A 16,152-nucleotide genomic window follows, 5' to 3' on the forward strand; every position below is an offset into this window, starting at 1 on the left:
AGCTTGCTTTTTTCAAACAGAGTAGCGAACATTCTTAAACTTTAGTACACGTATCTGTCGCAAATCTAGTTTTCGGGCAACTCGTTAAAATCAATGAATTGGCGTCTACAAGATTAGGCTTAGCCTAATAATATGAAAAACTTAATGAAGTTTTAGATAAGCAGAAATCCCATCTTCTAATGCATAAAAAATATCGGCCACCAAAACAAAAAAAGACTAACAAAAAAAAACCAACAACTTAACAACAAAAACGGAGATATTACTTTTCAAATTATGCGATAAAAATCGACGAAACAAACGATAGGGGCCTATATTTATATTAAATTGATTAATTGCTGTTTGCTTTCCGTTCAGTGGCAAACGTTTCGTCACATATTGAGGACAAACTTGAATACTGACGGTATAGTGTATCTAAATATTTGTATACAAAAATTTCAATGGCATTTCCATAATTTCACATTTCCTTAGAAATTAAATGAATAAAAATTCTGAGGCACATATTTTATTCAAGAAACATTTTTTATACCATTGTCAACCAGCTTCCCCCCTCCCCCCAAAAAAATGAATACAAAAACACAAAAAAGGTATAACAAGTAACATCAGAACATAAACATATCCAGCTAACCTGGAAAGTAGTTGTGTCTCTTTGGATGGTTGTCGTATTACCAAGCTTAGCATCTTTCTGTTTTAACACATAGAAAATGGAAGAAAAACACATTCATTCATATCTTTATTTCCTCTTTACAGAGATTACATAAATTATATAATCATGAACAATACATTAAAACATGAATACAGAACATATAAATAATAAAGTTGTGTGCAATACGCAATATTTACATATAATGAAAATGATCAGTTCAAAAGAAAAAGAGAGTATATCGCGTGCTGCCGATATTACATGTGCTAGCATTATACTATATTGCTCAATTGACGATTGTATTCGGATGCAGATTTTGTAACATGGATGTAGCAAAGTCGCTTGAATGACTCTAAGTCGGAATCACTGAGCATAGTTGAAGGGTTTTTTCCTAGACAGATTGTATATAAAGATTCATCATCACACTCACTTAGTTCAACATAGAGGTCGAGACAAAAGTTTTCTATGATTAAGTCCATCCAAGTGCTGTGCATATTTGATGTACACGTACAGCCAAAGCATGCATGCACGAAAACGTCAGTGAACGGACGGTCGCAAATTTCACAAAATTTGAAAACATGGTTTGGAGCGTTAGATATAAGTTTTCCGATAAACAATGCAGTGCGAATTTCAGAGCTGTTCGAGGGGAATTTCCACACATGAGCTGCAGATACGGATTTATGAATATATTTGAACCTATTAAAGTCATTGTCCGAATTAATGCGAATCAGCCAGTCATTATCATGTTTTGATTCAACTGCATTTACAACAATACGTTTCCATTGCAGCTTATCAGGAAAGTTGCCATCACTAATATAGGTTATAAGAAATTCATACAGATTGTATTTACATAGAATGTTTAATATGTCCGGAATAAATCCAATATGGTTTCGTCCATCTAAAAGGCACGAAAAAAGTCTTTGTAGAAAGATTTGTTTTGCAAGACAAGAGTTTTTCGTTTTACAAAGTTTTCCAAAGAAATATAGTTTACGTTTTTCAATGTCACAGGTTATATTACGAAGTCCAACCATACTTTCACACATATCTGATCTTGTTGACGTCTTAAACTTTTGTACGTGTTTTACAACAAAATGCTGAAGTCTATTCAGTAATGTGATATCTTGGTTCTTCAGGTCACACCAAACTTCACAGCCATATAAAAAAGTAGGAATTACTACTGACTTGTACAGTTTGACGAGAACTAAAGGATTCGTATTATCACCTCTTAAGTTGGCAATTGCAAAATAAGTGTTTCTACCCTTCCTACAAGCTTTTGTCGTTCGTGCAAGTGTGTTTAATTTTCCGTTTAGTTCAATGCCTAGATGAATATGACTGTCTTCAACAGGTACAGATTCTTGGTTAATTTTCCAGTCATAGTCTGTTGGTTAGAAGTACCCGATTAATGATGTTTCCGGAAACATGTCTTTGCGCGTGCACGGTAATACTACTATTTTTTTTATGTCCAATATAGTCTATTTTAAGGATGTTTGCTCCTCTATCTTTGAGTATCTGCCAGACTTTAGGAATCCTCTGGCTTTATTCATGTATTGCCATTAAAAAAGATGCTCACTAACCCCTACTTTTTTCCCACTTATTTTGTTACTTAAAGTTTAAAAAGCCATATTTAAAAATCTTATAAATTCTTTATTTTTTCATATTTTTTTAAACAAAAAAGGTGTAAATGTTAAATGCATGAAAAATCTATAGAGATTTATTTTCCGCCAAATTTTTAATGGCTTATATCTCAAAAGACAAGCACACGGACCTACATTTTTTTCTGTTTTTTAGTTTCTTTATGTATATACTATCAATTCATATTAGTCTTTCAAAAAAGCTTGCTATTTTCAAACAGAGTAGCGAATATCCTTAAACTTTCGTACACGTATCAGTTTTCGGGCAACGCGTTAAAATCAATAAATTAGCGTCTACAAGATTAGGTTTAGCCTAATAATATAAAAAACTTAATGAAGTTTTAGATAAGCAGAAATCCCATCTTCTAATGTATAAAAAATATCGGCCGCCAAAAAAAAAAAAAAGACTAACAAAAAAAAACCAACAACTTAACAACAAAAAACGGAGATATTACTTTTCAAATTATGCGATAAAAATCGACGAAACAAACGATAGGGGCCTATATTTATATTAAATTGATTAACTGCTGTTTGCTTTCCGTTCAGTGGCAAACGTTTCGTCACATATTGAGGACCAACTTGAATACTGACGGTAAAGTGTATCTAAATATTTGTATACAAAAATTTCAATGGCATTCCCATAATTTCACATTTCCTTGGAAATTAAATGAATAAAAATTCTGAGGCACATATTTTAGTCAAGAAACATTTTTTATACCATTGTCAACCAGCTCCTCCCTTCCCCTAAAAAAATGTATACAAAAAAAAAAAATAATAACAAGTCACATCAGAACATAAACATATCCAGCTAACCTGGAAAGTTGTTTGGTCTCTTTGGATGGTTGTTGTATTAGCAAGCTTAGTACCTTTCTGTTTTAAGGATGTACTTAGGTGAGGTTTTGGAATTTGTGTCAAATGTTCGGACTCCTTAGTGTTTTCCATACAATACAATGTAAACTATTTTGCCCCATAACACCCATTTATTTTTTCATATAAGACTTAAGGATGTTTACTCCTCCATTTTTTGATTTTTTGCCAGATTTCGGAATCCTCTGGTTTTATCCATGTATTATCATGAAAAAAATTTGCCCACTAACCCCTACTTTCCTTTTCATAATTTTATTACATAAAGTTTGAAAAGCCATATTTCAAAATTTTCTAGAATTCTTGTTATATTTTCATAGTTTTTGAAACAGATAAGGTGCCAATATTAAATATATGAAAAATCTAGAGAGAATTATTTCCCGCCAAATTTTCAGTGGCTTATATCTCGAAAACAAGCACACGAACCCTCCATTTTTTCTACTTTTTTAGTTTCTTTATTTATATACTATCAATTTATAACAGTCTTTTAAAAAGCTTGTTATTTTTTAACAGAGTAGCAAACATCCTTAATAGCTCATGAAAGGTCATTTACCAATATTTAAGAAGATTCTTGATTTTTTTTCTTTTGTTTTGAGACCCAAATAATATCACTGCAAATATAAGGTAAAAGTCAGAGTCAGCCTTTTCCCGCCATATTTCAAATCTCAAATATCTCGAAAAGGAGGTCCATGACCTATCAATATTTTTAGCTTATCTTTATCCTTAATTGATGCTCTACCAGCTTATAGTATCACATTTAAATTCTTAATTTCTTAATTTTTACCTATCCTCACCTAAGTACAGTACATCCTTAACACATAGAAAATGAAAGAAAAACACATGACTTATTTGTAAGAATTAAAGAAAAAAGACCGATCCACATATTGGCTTGTTTATCAAGTCGAAAAGAAGAACGAAAGGACAGTATAAAAATTCGACTTTATTATAAAAGGTAAGAGTGAAGTATCGACAAGATATTGGATGATGATAGATAGGGTCAATATATAGGCTTTCTGTGTAAATCAATTTTAAACTTTGAATTATTAAAATAAACATGTATATTACATATAGAATTATTTATACATCTTTATATTGTAGGAGTGTTTTGACTGTAATCATTTGAACAAAGTGTGTACTTCAAGTAGTACAGATAAACCAAGACAATTGGTATACAGTGAGGGCTGGGCGAATCTAAACAAATGATGGTGAAAAAGCATCTGTGTATTGTGGAAGACTGTAGTTTATGTTGCCATCTAGACATCTTTTTGTCTATTTGTAAGATTCTTGAAACGATGCAAGATAAAGCGTCGAGCTGAGCGAGACTAAAGAAATGTACGCCCCTTTCTTTGCAACTGTTTTTTTTTTTTGTCGTTTGTCTGGTATTTCATTGACGTTTCCAACATATTTTCTTTTATTCGAACCCTTGCACATATTGAACGCTCTTTTATAATAACACTTTAACATCTCGACAACCCAGGAATATCGGTAAAGGAATGCATCATTTTTTTGCAAGCAAAGCGTCACCTAGCTTCACAAGTGCCGGAGACGAGTTTTTCAAAATATTTGTATACATATTGACTACACTACCGTTAGTTCATTTAGTATATAAAAATATATTTAAAAATCTAGTCTCGCACCTGTAGCTTCAAACGAGTCACTTCAAACTTTTTGTCAGTAAAGTGTCAATTAAAGGTCAAGAGTACTTGTACATGTAGAGAAATGACACTGCTTTTCAAACACTAAAGTCAAACGTGACCTACGACAACGCATCAGTTTCCTCATATTGACTTTATACGTTGAACGCCCGAGAGGAACTTTTAATTCGTCCATAAAATGTGTATTACATGAAAAATCTTAAATGTTTTATGCAAATAAAAACACAAACGAGACAAGGATTATTAATTGGTGTAGACTTCCAGTAAAACCTGTTTGTGATGACATCCCACTTGTGGTGATGTCACTGATTATTGCAGCTACATGTACATTGAAACGCATTATCCGTTACTAACATGTAGGAATGTCAGACATGTATTTATTAACTCCACCGCATACCAAAATGCTCTCCACAATAAACTCACACACTCGTCAATTGACGTGTGCAACATACGCCAATAAGACTGTATCCCAACAACACAACAAAACAAAAATGTTTATAAGAAAAACAGACAAAAAATAATAGAGAATGAGAGAGAATACAAACAGATTTTGGCAGTATAAAATACCATGTTTTCATTTGTAAAAAGAAATATAAAGTTTTCATTATCAGTGTCCAGAAATTAGAACGTCAAATTTTGAGGACTGCATGCAAATAAAAGCAACCTATATGTTGTCAGAGCTACCTTCAAAAATAATAAATTCAGAGCTCTTCAAAATTGAAGAAGAAAATTTAGAAAAGAAAGATTTAAAATATGTGCGTCAGTCAATGTATAAAGAGAGAAGAAAACTGCGGCCGGCTTAACCTAAAAATCAAGCAGAATTTCACAGAATATTGGATGGTATAGGTGTTGTTACAAACAAAGATGATGACTTTGTATTGTGTAACTATCCAGAAAGCGGGAAAATTTTATTATATTTAAATCATTTAGTTGTTTTATATGAATAAAAAATAAATAAAATTGGCGCAATTAGATGATTTTTATTTTATATTTGCAAATGGAAATTAAACATAAATCCAGTCTAACTTACAACACAGACCAAAGTCTCAAAATAACAAAGAACACGTTTATATAGACTGAACATAATACTAGTATAATGCTGCTGCATGATGAAGATGATGGCTGTTTAACGTCCAGCGGCAAATTAGTAGAAGCAGAAATGCCAATTTACATGTCTAGTTTAACATGGCCGTGGTTCGAATCAACGACCTCCTAAACCCGATGCGAAGACCTACAAACTAGGTCCTTCAGAGATTTCGAGGTTCACGACCATTTATTCATCATTTCTTTATAATCCATTGTTTTCTTTTATTTATTTTTTAGCACCCCATTATTCTTTCATAATTTTGTAAGCCTTTTTTCTCTTATTATTATTATTATTTTCGCCCTTTTTATTCTTTTCTTTATTTTTGTTACCCTTAACTCTGAAATGTTTGCCCATTACTTTATAGTTTGTTGAACTCCATCTAGACCCTCGTGCATATTATATTATAAAACATCGATACTAAATGTAGTAATTTACTGTACGGTTAGAAAATTATACTACTAGTACATTTATGAGGCCCCTCATGGGGGGTCCTAGTAATCACATAATCACCATTTTTTTGCCAATATAATCACATAATCATTAAATATTTGCTTATCTTTAGTAATCAAATAATCATAAACTAAAAATACAGTCCTAGGTAATCAAATAATCATGAAATATTTGGCTTAATAATCAAATAATCATTAAAAAAACGGCCAAGTAATCACATAATCAAAAACCCCATGAGGGCCCTCATTTATCCTATTTATCATCAATTTTACAAGAAGCAAGAGACCGAAGGTATATACTACGCAATTTAAACGCGTCGTAAGTGTGTGAGAATATGCTTGACACTTTTACTGCAAATATGAAATACCCTTCGTTTATTTCAGTATGACATTACTACAATGAATACTAGACGAACGTTCCCACACCTGTGACGTGTATTGTATTAAACTCACATTAAATTAACGTTTCACATGTATATTACATGGATTATTATTAAAAAGTCATCATAAAGTAGTTCTTGCGTAAGAACACTAAATATTTCATGAATGCAACATGCATATTCGCACGCAGTTCAATACTAGTATTATGAATGCAGTCGTGACAACCCATCCTTTAAATGTTTGTCAAGGATGTACATGTATACCAGAGGCTCTGGATGGGGTTTACAGAATAGAAATAATGGGCATATAACCTTCAGAAAAATAGACAACAGAAAGGAATATAGAGAAAACGGGGCGAACAATCATTAAAGTCATAAGAAACCTCAAATTAAAAAAAAATATGCATACGTTTTTTATAACTAAATGGATAGTTTTCATTATACAACTTATGTACATATACTTTTTTCTCAGGAAAATTCTTTAATTTGTTCACATTTAGAATATTAAGTTTTCTAAATATTTTTAATTGCTTCTTTCCAGGAAGCTGGAAGAAAGCAATTCGCCGACATATTTTCCATATGCATAGTGACCTGAGCGTAACCCTCCTCGTAAAAATCCGGTGGTCGAAATACGCATGGATCTGTCATTAAAATAAACAATAATTATCTGATTATTCATGTTAAACACGTGCTCAATAATCATACTTTTTGTTATTTGTTTACTATAAGGTGACAATTGGTAAACTTCGGCTTCAAAACACGGCATTTAATGAGCAGCAATATTTGTTAAATCATAACAGACAGAGAGAAACAAATACGAAATTCGTGCACAGAGGACTAAGTTTATGATATATACATGCATTGGTTCGAGAATTGGATAAACATTATCTTTCCCCACTCACTCGTTTCATATGACTTTAAACATCAGTGAATATAATGAGATGCAAAAATATAGAGAATACACAATAGTGGTAAAAACAAATTATAAAGAATAGAGAAAACATAACAACTCTGGCCTTTGTTAATCTTGTGTGTATGCGTGTTTTTAACTTAGTTATTTGCATGTTTTGGAGTGTAGTATTACGTCCATTTTCACTTAACTAGTTCATATTTTTATTTAGGGACCTCCGGATACGGGATGTTCTCGACGCGTTAAAGACCTATTGGTGACCATCGGCTGGTATACGCTCTTTCGTCAGTTGTTGTTTCATTGATACATTTCCCATTTCCATTCTCAATTTTATTTCGATAATATCGCATCTGAAAATACAGATTTCAGTGAAGCTGAAAGGACAAATCGGAATGACTACCACACAGACCCTCATACCAAAGATCACACGCTTTGATGACTTTATTTGGTATTATCTGCTGTTATCTATGTGATCCAAATAATTTGTATGAACATTAGATTGATCAATATGAATGTAAGGTAGAAAAATAGTTTTGATGGGAATTTGAAAATTCATTGATAAATTTATTAAAATCTACTTAATTCAGTTTTAAAGGACCGTATTTTAAAAATTTGAATTAAAATAGAAAATTTTAAAAATTAATCTGAAGGGTAGAAAATGTAATTGTCAAATATTTAAAAAAAGAAAAAGATTGCAATTAATCATAATGTCATTCAAATTGTACTTTTTTGCAAGTTAACGATTAAAACTTATCATATACTTTCATTCGCCAAGGAAAAAGTAATCCGAATAGTTCAGTCGATGTATTTCGTTTCTCTACGAGGGTTATGCAAGTATGTCCTCAACAGGAATGAAATATTTGCCACTGAACGTTTAGAAACCAACAGTCAATCATATCGAATACGGATGATGGGTTAAATTATTCGGTTTATTCACAGAGCGACAGAAATTGGAGATAATTATGTTCTTCTGGACATCAACATTCGCTGCTTTAATGCTCACTTTTTAATTTTGCAACCTGAACGGGGATTACAATACTTATGTTAATTCTTCAGAGCCTAATGTTCATGTGAAGTTCAAACTAATTTATGATAGAACGATTTTGGGGTTCCCTTTAATAAAAAAAACTTTGACAAATCTAAATAGAGGGTGAAATCTTCACGATCTTGTATTAATCTTTGTAAACGAATGGCTGGAAACTTTAAACATTATTGTTGTTAACTTCTTATTATTTTTCAATTAATGCAACATTAAAACCGAGTTATCGTGATGTAAAAAATGTATACCTATAAATTAAACGTTTACATGATAATAGTTAAATAGAGGGACATAAAATCCGATTTCAAAACGAACTTCAAGAGGACAAGGGAAATAAAAAAGGACTAAAATATTATACCGCTGAACCTCTATCTGTAAAGAGAGAAAACACCCTTGTTAAGATGTAATAAAATTAAAAGGATCTTTCATTATAATTGTGATGTGTATATTGTGATAGAAAGGTTAATTCCGCAAATAATATATGTATATTGCTTTTTTTATATTCATTATATTAATAACAATTACGTTTTATTGGTTTCGGTTTCATCGTTTCAGTGGCATCATACGGCGAGTAGCGTTATGTTTCTGCAACTTAAAAAGCTATAAAGCTAAGTATCGAATTATCTTATAGTCTAGCTTGTTAAGTATATTTTTCGGCAACGAAAATAAATACATAGATTAAAGTATAAGGAGATGGTAGGTATACGCCAACAACCCAACGATACAGTAAACCAAAAGACAACAATATGTCAACAAAAACAGATACAAATATCGAAACAACAAGTAAATAAAGCAACAATCAAATTATATCACTCATTCAAGAGCATAAAAAAAACAGTAGTTTGTTGTGAACTGAATTTTAAGTGAATATCAATAGCAAATTGCCTGAACAGCAAGGAACTGTAACATTAAAAAAACAAACCAAACACAAAAACACAAACACAAAAAGAATATGTCAAACTGTTTATAAACTTTTGATTCATTTTATTTATCGTAAAGATATTAATGCTATACAAGGTCAAGGATTGTCTATAAATAGCCCAACAATAGTTTTATATTCTTTAAATAAAGGCAACAGTAGTATACCGCTGTTCAAAACTCATAAATCCATGGACAAAAAACAAAATCGGGATAACAAACTAAAACTGAGGGAAACGCATTAAATATTAGAGGAGAACAACGACACAACATTAAAATGTAACACATACACACACACACACACACAAAAACGGACTAAGCATTAGACAAAATCCTATGAGAATAACAAATATAACATCAAAACCAAATACATGAATTTGGGATAGATAAGTACCGTGACACGTCTTATAGTAATGTGAATTCACACTCAAAAATAAGAGAAAACAAACGACACAACATTAAAATGTTACACACACAGAAACGAACTATAATATAACAAATTGACCATATTCCTGACTTGGTACAGGACATTTTTTAAGGAAAAATGGTGGGTTGAACCTGGTGTTGTGGCATGCCAAACCTCCCTCTTTTATGGCCATGTGAAATATAACATTAAAATGACAACACAACATTACATGACTACAATATATATAAATAGGAGAACACAATTGACAAAAAAAAAACACACGAATAATAACTAACAAAAGAGTTGTTAAAAGTTTTAAAAAATTTAATACGCCAGAAGTGCATTTTGTCCACACAAGACTTACTAGTGACGCCCAGATACTTTAAGCCACGCATGTATAGTAGGACATACATGTAGAACACGTAAAAAAAGCAACACGTGTAAGATTTAGGTTAAAACTGAATGATTGATGTATGATTGTTTATTTTTGGTGACAATAATTATATGCATCAATGTGATGGAGGACGAAACATGTCATTGTGATGGGAATATGAAACATGTATGTACAAGACAGATACGACATGCATAATTGTGATAGTTCAAAAGGTACATTCACTTATAAACAACTCAGAGAAAAGTGAGACGAATCAGTGTTATAGAAATTCGTATCGGAACATTTCGTTTGTACCACATGATATCTCCGGAATTGTCCGTGTATTTTCGGATACAGTATTAATGAGTCTCAAATTGATTGATTGTTGGTTGCTTAAGGATGTTCGCTTGTCATGTTATGGAATTTTTAACAGGTTTTCGGAATCCTCTGGTTTTATCCATTTGAATGCCTCAGAAAAAATTGCTAATTAACTCCATTTATCTTTGTATAAATCTTTAACATGTATAATGATGAGCAACCTGTAATAGTTATAAAACTGTAATTATTTTTTTGATAGTTTTTGAAAACTTAAGCTTGTCAATGATAAATCTATGAAAAGTCAAGAGAGAACATTTTCCCGCCAACATTTCAATGGCTAATATCTCGAAAACTAGCACATTGACCTATTTTGCTCTTTTGATTCATTTATTACTCCCCAATCAATATAAACTAGATTTTTGAAAAGCTTATTATTTTGAAACTGAGAAGCGAACTCTTAATGCCCAGTGGAATATATTCCTATGAAAGTTCAGATCAAGTATGTATCTCAAAGTTTATTTTCATATCATTAATTTATTATTCAATGTTGTTCAATTTTCTATGAAAATTTGTAACGTACAACTAACAACATAAATTACCAAAAATACATCCAGGGCTAACAAATTTTCATAATGGTAGAATTACATTTATAATAAAATTGAGAATGTGAATTGGGAAAGAGAGAAAAACCCGACCAAGGAGCATAAAACAACAAAAGGCACCAATGGTCTTTAACACAGCGGGAAAATCTCACACCCAGAGGCAGGCTTCAGCTGGCTTCTAAACAAAAATATATACTAGTTCCAGTGGCGGATCCAGAAATTTTCATAAGTGGGGGCCCACTGACTGACCTAAGAGGGGGCCCGCGCCAGTCACGCTTCAGTGATTCCCGATATAAGCAACCAAATTTTTCCCAAAAAGGGGGGCCCGGGCCCCCTGCCCCCCCTAAATCCGCCTCTGAGTTCAGTGAAAATAGATGTTATAATAAACTCCAAAACATATGATTGAACTAAAATTTAAAAAAAATATATGTAAGACTAACAAAACCCAGAGGCTCCTGACTTGGAAAAGGCGCATAAAAGGTAAAAAAAAGAGGGGGAGGGTAAACATTGTTTTGTGAGATCTCAAATGCAACCCTCGACTATACCTCTAGCAAATGTAGAAAAAAAAACAATATACAGCAAAACGCACAGTAAAATTCAATTGAATGAAGTCCGATTCAGATGTTAGAATAGATACCAAAAGAAACATAAGGACGCAGACGTTCACTTTAATAAGACTTGGGAATAGTATGCTTTGTCTCTCTGTCAGCCTTGCCAGCACCTCCATATATGCTGAATTCAAAAAGGGAGGATGAATTCTCAAAGTTTTATATTATGTTATAAAATTTACCAAACTACGTATGATTGCTGCAGATTACGACTTTTGTCATTTTTATTTGTTGTAAAGTTGGTATACCACCCATTAGAATAAAATATTAGATAACAAGGGGTATCTAGGGGTATCTTCCGCTGTCAAGGATTGTGGTCTTACACGTAATTACATGAAATATCTAAATACCAATCAACAAAAAGTAAAGTTTAATGCGATATGTTTAATAATAATATTTTTTTTTAGAAATAGATCAGTGTCTAGGATGAGACAAACTTTAGATTTAAAAGACGATAGTCGAAATGTACTCTTATTTTCAATGCCTGTATTGTAGAATCATAAAGCGAATAAAAATGTCAGACAAAAAGTGACAATATTACGCAAAAAGTCTTTTTATTTCTGATTACAAATTTATCAAATTGTCAGAAATATTTTACTTTTCACACGAGTATAACATTTGCATGTGTTTATCTATATCAAAGTAAAACAAGTAAAGATATTATCATAGCGTTTCTGATCTACATGTATACTTTTTTCATAAGGAATGCATATCTATGGGTGTATGTTTTTTAGCACTGGTCATGTGTATTTAAAAGACATCAGGGGAATGAAGATTTTGTGTGGATTTTAGGTACGTTAACAAGATAACCCGCCCAAATTGTTTTCCATTACCAAGGCTAGAGGATACATTTGACCACAACATATTCAGTACTTCCGATATCTTGTCCGGATATTGGCTGTGTGACTTTGACCCCGAAACAGGACACACAGCTACCTTTGCCACCACTAGTGGAGTATATCAGTTGAAATGTTTACCGTTTGGTTTCGTCTTTCAAACTACAAAATTGCTCTCTTTTATGACGATGACATTTTGGTCTTTAGCAAGTCTTTTAAATTCGTACATGTGATACTGATATATGGATGTATAATATTGTTGTGTAGTGTTATATAGAGTATAAAATATTGAAACTGAAGATTATAGGAATCACTTAAACTTTGAATCCCTTTGTGTCAATAATCAGAGCACTGAGTCCACCTTTTTATTTACATGTACTATTTACGCATTTGTTTTTTATTTTTCGACACAAGTAGAACAATGATTTTATTATTTCAATTGTTTATGTTTCAAATAAAACATGTGAAACAGGGAATTTTTCATATAATTAATATATATGGTAAAATATAATACACGTTGTACTACTTCCGACTACTAGTATCATCTGATCCGTAAAGTTACATGTACCACCGGAAAGTGATATTCCAAACAGAATAAGTTCATTTATGATGTTTCTAACCTATGTAAAAACCACATGTATAAAACCCAATGAGTTCCACATGAAATCAGCACTTACTAGTCTTTGTAATTGAATCCTACCTAAGCACTATTACGGGTCTGACGGGACTTGCGTCGATGCATGCAATTGGTTCATACTGAAACAAGATTGATCATCACATTTTCTGGAAGCCAAGAAATTAAAAAAATGTCCTTGTTCAATGAGAGTATTGTAAAACTTCAAACTATACGCAAACAGGAAGTGGCTGCGCTGTAAATACATACATTGCATACAGACTACAATTCGTCATTGCCAACCTGCATACTTAATATTACATAATACATTACCCGTTCAAAGAAGCCACATGCAAGTTTTACGAAAGTTTTAAACTCTAGTAATTCAGACGGACGGACGGACGGCAGTAGAGCAGTTAACAAACCGGCTGTTTTTCGTTGGCAACGCAAATAAACAGTATAGAAAGAAAACTGACTCATAAAAATAAAGACATACAAAGAGCGAACACCATTTGATCCAGATAGTCTAACTTAATACAGAGACACAATGATGCATATCGAGTCTGACATGCGCATAAACACTATCATTTGCTAATCCAGTCCATATGTTTTATAAGAACACAAAATAAAGCTTTTCATATGAATATTGAACAGTCAAATTGATAATTGGTGAGATTTCTGTTTTGGTGTATGCGCAATGCGCATCAATACAAATTTTCTTACATATTTTGTTTGATAATTTTCTGGTGTAAAGTATTAAACTAGTATAACTGTTTATTTATAGTCTTGAAGTTCCCTCATTCCCTTTCATGACTTGGCTACATGTAGTACTGTAACAGTCAATGGCATTTTCTTCCATCTCTCAATCTCTTCTCTTCCCTCTTTGATTGAAATGACCCGACCGGTCTATTCTTACATCTATAATATATTAATTTAATTTATTTCATCTTCGTTAGAATCTTGACGTTTTAATTTTTACTTTCTATTTTGATCATACTTTAATTCACTTCAAAAGAACACGTCAAACTATAAAAAGTGTCCATTCAAATTAAGTGAATTTTCATTTTTTGTAAATGAAAATGTCATTTTAAAGACATTATCATTTATAAAAATCTTGTTGAGAGGTTTTAAGTAATATCATAAATTATTGTTTGGACACGAGAAGATGTTTTAAGATCAATGGTTATTTTTTTATGAGGAATATAAATTGTATTTTAATAACATGATAATAACTCTGTTGGGATCTTTATGTTTTGTATGCAGATATTTATAGGACGAACTTAAGGGATAATACAATAATTTGTTACATTGTATCTTTTCTATTTACTATCTTTTAATCTGTTTAGTGTCAATTTCATCAGATTTTGTACTATTAAATTAAAAAGATAAAAAGATAAAAGGAATCTAATTACAACGTTTAAAAAAGTCATTCAAAGTAAAAAAGAAGTACTGTCAAGAATTCATTCATTTCCAATTTTTATACAGTTTCTGAATGGAGACTAGAAGACAAAAAAGAGTACTGAGGGAACTTTAGTTTTTGAAAGAATACTAGAAGACTAAAAAGAGTACCGAAGGGACCTCAGTTTCAGAAAGGATACTAGAAGACTAAAAAGAGTACCGAAGGGAGTGCATCATCCGTTAAAGTAATAAATTGTTCAATCTCGAGCCTATAAGGTGGCATGCGGTCTATTTTTCAGTTTAAATTCTATGAGAGTACCGTTAAAGAACGTGCTCTATGAAAGCAGTTTTTCTTACCCTCTACAGAGGCTGTGTTGAACTTTAAAGGGGGTATTGTTTTTTTTTGTCATCTGCTTGACCACAGCTTAAAAAACATACCTCCCCGCTTAGGCTTCCGCCATCAATACAAACTGGCAGCCACGAAACAGCACAGTAGTGATGAAAATGTTGATAATTTCAAATCAATCAATCAAAAAAATTGAATCTACTGCCAGTTATGTCTAAAAATATGCATGCAATAACTGTTCGTCTCTTTTACACAATGATTTATGACATGGAATGCAAATATACGACCTTAAAATTCCATTTTCAGTTTAAAATACGATTTCTATCCCATTTCACAGGGTTCAGTTTTCTTTCAACCTTTCAACAATTAATATATTTCATTTCGTGTATTTATGTTCATTTGAAGTAAGAAATATGACGAACACCCATAAAAATGTATGTATCTGAAGCTTTTTATAATAAAACCAATTACGAATGTAAACGAAATAGAATTAATAAAACATTAAAATGATTTATCCCATTTTAAACAATTATGATTGAGTAAGCTGTTATTCCATCCCCCGTGTACAGTATAAATCTGATCACACTTACGCTTATGGTTAAGACATCGTTTTTTTATTTGAAATTAATCTCTTGGGAAATTTGCACTATTTCAATGATACGGCAGTTTCAGTAAATAAACTCATCATAATAATTATAGTAATACATAATAGGGAGAAGTTTGTACTATTCAAATGATAATACATAATCAAGGAGATGTAGTATGACTGCCAATGAAACAACTGTCACCCAAAGTACAAATGAAGTGGATGTTAGCAATTTAATTAGAGCCTAGACAACCGTACGGGCTTCAACAATGAGGAAACCCCATATCCTATAGTTCCATAAACAGGCCCTTGACTGAAAAATATGAAACAATTCACCTGAGAAAACTAAGGGCCTATTTCATATAAATCAATTTACGAAAAACGAAAAATGAAAGACATGAACCAACGACAACAACTGAACTACAGTCTACCCTAGAAAAGTTTCATTATTATAATGTTTTGACCTAGAAGAATTAAACAGGCCTAGTTTAAA

The 16,152-nt window shown here is 31.9% G+C and overlaps 1 protein-coding gene across 2 annotated transcripts in view; it reads right to left on the reverse strand.

Annotated features, from left to right (window-relative positions):
* Positions 1-16,152, reverse strand: part of LOC143042684 (uncharacterized) — a 92,961-nt gene that overhangs the window by 40,987 nt on the left and 35,822 nt on the right. The window lies entirely within an intron of this gene.

The sequence above is a fragment of the Mytilus galloprovincialis genome, chromosome 8 (assembly GCF_965363235.1).
Source record: "Mytilus galloprovincialis chromosome 8, xbMytGall1.hap1.1, whole genome shotgun sequence".
NCBI lineage: Eukaryota > Metazoa > Mollusca > Bivalvia > Mytilida > Mytilidae > Mytilus > Mytilus galloprovincialis.